The sequence below is a fragment of the Sinocyclocheilus rhinocerous genome, unplaced genomic scaffold, assembly GCF_001515625.1.
Source record: "Sinocyclocheilus rhinocerous isolate Xijiao unplaced genomic scaffold, SAMN03320098_v1.1 scaffold802, whole genome shotgun sequence".
NCBI lineage: Eukaryota > Metazoa > Chordata > Actinopteri > Cypriniformes > Cyprinidae > Sinocyclocheilus > Sinocyclocheilus rhinocerous.
In genome coordinates, this window is record NW_015642061.1 from 104,851 (window position 1) to 109,139 (window position 4,289).

General features: G+C 41.9%; 1 protein-coding gene across 1 annotated transcript in view; it reads right to left on the reverse strand.

Annotated features, from left to right (window-relative positions):
* Window positions 1-3,929, reverse strand: part of LOC107755611 (volume-regulated anion channel subunit LRRC8D-like) — a 13,028-nt gene extending 9,099 nt beyond the window's left edge. The window contains exon 1 of the mRNA XM_016572501.1: window positions 3,870-3,929. The gene's annotated coding sequence lies outside the window, so the exon portion shown is untranslated. The remainder of the gene's footprint in view (window positions 1-3,869) is intronic.
* Window positions 3,930-4,289: the final 360 nt, after the last annotated feature.

Consider the following 4,289-nt stretch of genomic DNA (forward strand, 5'->3'; position numbering starts at 1 on the left):
TGCTCCTGCTTGCACTGGCTTCCATGAAGAGGGTAGGGGACCTGCACGCGTTTTCGGTCGACGATTCGTGCCTAGAGTTCGGGCCGGCTGACTCCCAGGTAACCCTGAGGCCCCGGCCCGGCTATGTGCCCAAGTTTCCCGCTACTCCCTTCAGGGATCAGGTGGTGAACCTCCAAGCGCTGCCCTCGGAGGAGGCAGACCCAGCCCTAACTTTGCTCTGTCCTGTTCGAGTCTTAAGGTGCTACGTAGACCGGACGCAAAGCTTCAGGACCTCAGACCAGCTCTTTGTCTGTCACGGAGGCCGGCAGAAGGGGAATGCCGTCTCTAAGCAGAGGATGGCCCACTGGATAGTGGATGCTATCACCCTGGCTTATCAGGCACAGGGTGTGCCCTGCCCATTCAGGTTGCGAGCTCACTCAACTTGAAGTGTTGCATCCTCCTGGATGCTCGTGGCGCCTCGCTGGCAGATATCTGTAGAGCTGAGGGCTGGGCAACCCCTAACACGTTCTCTAGAGTCTATAGACTTCGTGTGGAGCCGGTATCCTCCTGTGTTCTCACCTCAAACGGGTAGAAGCACTGAGTAGCCCCAGCTTCGGGTCGGCTTGCTAAAACTGCTCCAGAGAGTCCGTATAGTAGACCCTGTTGAGCTCCTCCGTCCCCTCGGCAGCCAGATGTGGCGGAGCGTCCGGTGCCAGGCCCTCTCTCGATGAATCCATGAGAACCGGTAGAGGGCTGGGTTCCATATGTAGAGACCTAAGTAGATCCTATATGTGTAAAGTCCACGGTATGTCCTCAGAGCCCTTGTTTCCCCGGCAGACTTCTGCCACTCCAAGAGGGTTACATTCACCTCCAATCTTCCATATGCACCTAAGGGATGTTCATGTGTGTATTTGCTTCCGAAACCTCCTTCGGGAAGGATGGAGCTTCCGCAACGTCCCTGTTCCAAGTGGAACGGGTACGTTTTCAATTCGTCGGTCATCCGACGTGACGTCTCCGTTCCCTCCTTCAGGGAACGAGGGTTACCAGACGTAACCGAGACGTTTCTGGTCTATGAATGGAAGTCAATGGAACTAAAAGTGTAGTGTGACCGCGGCTTTAGACTAATTCAATGCAAAACTGAAAGCAAACGGCGTTCTCGCGCAGCCTACCTCTCTCATTCGGCATTAATCCAATTAAATGTGTCCATATTTGCGATGTATTTCAATGCTAAACTATTATTTATTATGTAAACCAGGCTTACTTAACGCACTTAAAAAACATGATTTTATTTTTAGTTAAACTTAATTTTTGTTGCTCGTCCGCCGTCTTTTTCTCTTCTCCGACCCCGCAGCTGTCTCCGATAGCTTAGTGTTAGTGGCACCAGTCTAGGTGTTTCCAGGTTTTACTGGTTTTACTCCTCCATGTTGAGAGTTTGGTGTCACACATATCGCACCTGACTATGCATTCTTATCCTTTTTATCCTTTTCTCAACATCGGAAAACAAAGAGTAACTTGTTCTTGCCTCTTGTTTAACCAGGCAGGGAAAATGCATGTGAAAAAACCTCCTACATGTTTCTGAGGAAAGAACTGGCAGTGAGGTTGGCCAATACGATGAGGGAAGTCACCTTGTTACCCACCAATCTTCAGAGCCAGCCATCCGTCAAACTGGTCGAGTCCTGGTGAGGAAGTCAGGTGTGATGATGAGTGTGAGCTGTGAGTAAACTGTGACTGGGTTTGGTGTAAAGGGCTCAGAGTGATTGCTTTGAAGAAATGTGTGCATACAAAGAACATGTAGCAGAATGTAAATGTAATGAAGCATAAGTCCTACAATCTCTCATGTTTTTTCCCCCCCATTTGTATCACCTGATGGAGTTTAGGCACCTTGCCACTGTCACCTTTGTTCTGCTTAGTTGAGGTTCAAAAGACACTTAATATCAGTGTTGGGCAAGTTACTTCCAAAATGTAATACATTATATATTACTAGTTACTGTCTTTTGAAAGTAATTAGTTACATTACAATATTACTGTCTCTGAATTGTAATGCGTTACACTACTTTTGAGTTACTTTTGAGTTACTTTCATCCAAAATATCCACATAAGTATTGTAAAATGCCAAAATGTAGTTTATTGCTGTTCATACTACATTCAGTGGAGTGTAATGTGGTAGGTCTATATAGCATAAAATATGAAATCATATTTAGATACCGGTATGTAGGTCTACATTAATGTTACGTTGTAGTTTAGTTAAAAAAAATATAGTAAGCACAAATCGCATTATTACATTCATAAATAACACTGGTAAATAAAGCGAAATATTATCATGTACAAACAATAAACACAATACCTAGCCTATAGGCTATTTTGAACGGTTTCAGAAGAAAACAAGAATGAAAAATATAAGTTGCTAAACAAGCCAAAATGAATTAGGCTAATTCAATGCGAAACTGAAAGCAAACGGCGTTCTCGCGCAGCCTACCTCTCTCATTCGGCATTAATCCATTAAATGTGTCCATATTTGCGATGTATTTGAATGCTTTATGTAATCCAAGCTTACTTAACGCACTTAAAAAACATCCTCGTCACATGAGCAAATGTGTGTTTGGCCCGAGCTCAGGCTGATCGACACGGATTGTACTACGCAGTAGGCTACGCACTATTTAAATTAACCAGTGTATCTATGTTTGGTTGACTGTATTTTATTCTGATAATGAACAGGCTGCAACGTTTGCAATGCTGTATGTGTGTGCGTGAGGCGCCGGCGCGATCGAACAGCGGAAACAAACAACAAAAAAATACTCTGTTATTTTTGGTCATACAGATCATTTGAAACTGCAATGTGTTTACTTTATTTCTGTCATCTCGGTTTCCTTTCCCTGGACTTTCGTAGAGCGCCGCGCCACACAAATAGCATATGAACCAAACTCAGCAACATAGCCTATCTCTCAGTCTTTTCCTTTCGTTTTGTTAATCTGTTAATTAGGCTATTTAAGTCAAATATTTCGCATATTCATTCATTTTATATATACACTATGATTTAATAAAAACAGATTTTATTTTTAGTTAAACTTAATTTTTGTTGCTCGTCCGCCGTCTTTTTCTCTTCTCCGACCCCGCAGCTCTCTCTCCGATAGCTTAGTGTTAGTGGCACCAGTCTAGGTGTTTCCAGGTTTTACTCGTGCTATTTCTCCATGTTGAGAGTTTGGTGTTGCACATATTGCACCTGACTATGCATTCTTATCCTTTTCTCCGATGAACAGAAAATAACAGTGTCAGTGGTCCATCTCACAAATGTAGAATCCTTCTCTGCAGTCATCTCAACCATCTAATTCCAGCAACAGAAGATAGACAAACTATTTTACCCGCGGAATTTTTTCTCTGGTGCTGTTTTGCTGTGTTGGTAAATTCACCACTTAATTTTGAGTTAAAATATGTTGTTGTAACTTGCGTTACTGAGATTATAACGAGTAATAATATTACCCAAATTTGATTAGTAATGCATTATATTACTACGTTACAGCAAAAAGTAATATACTACTGTAATATTATTACTTTTGCAATGCGTTACTCCCAACACTGCTTACCAAACACCCCTTAAAAACCAGATATTTGCTATAAGAAGTGTTACTACAATTACTAATCAAATGGAATGGAATGTCACTTAAAACATAATGAATGGTTTTATATAATGACACTCCCAAGTTATGTTTAGTTTAGAAGTCTGCTGCATCCTTTTATAATATACGTTCTATTAATGCATTTAAAATGAGTTTTGATTCGACACACTAAACTGAGATTATGTGACAGTCAGCTGAGCTCATAAATCACATTTGACTAGAATCCCAAATACTGCAGACGGTCTACATGCAAAAATAAAAGTGAAATGTACTTACAGTGATGTATTGTAACTCTCAACTCTAAAGCTGAACCTTCATGCTTTAAACCCCTGGTTTTCTTGCATTCGAGTCCGGCGCAAGCCGGTTTGTTCAACAATACGTGTCCAACTTCACTAACTTTGACACAGTGGGGCCCCAGAAGCTGCTTTGAAGTTTCCATGACAACCTGCACACAATAGCCGCATTCACATCATGAAACGCCAGTGAGCCGCTGGATTTGTAAGAAGTACACAGAAATAAACATTATGAAACTTATATGTAAATGTCAGGTTTTATATATTCACTCAGTTTGTCAGATCTTTGAGAAAGATCATTGTCCTCTCAGTGCAATGCATCACATGTGATCAGCAGGTGGCACTAATTAGTCACATTAAATGATGAAGTGTGTGTTGGACTTTATATTTTAGTGCTTGAAAA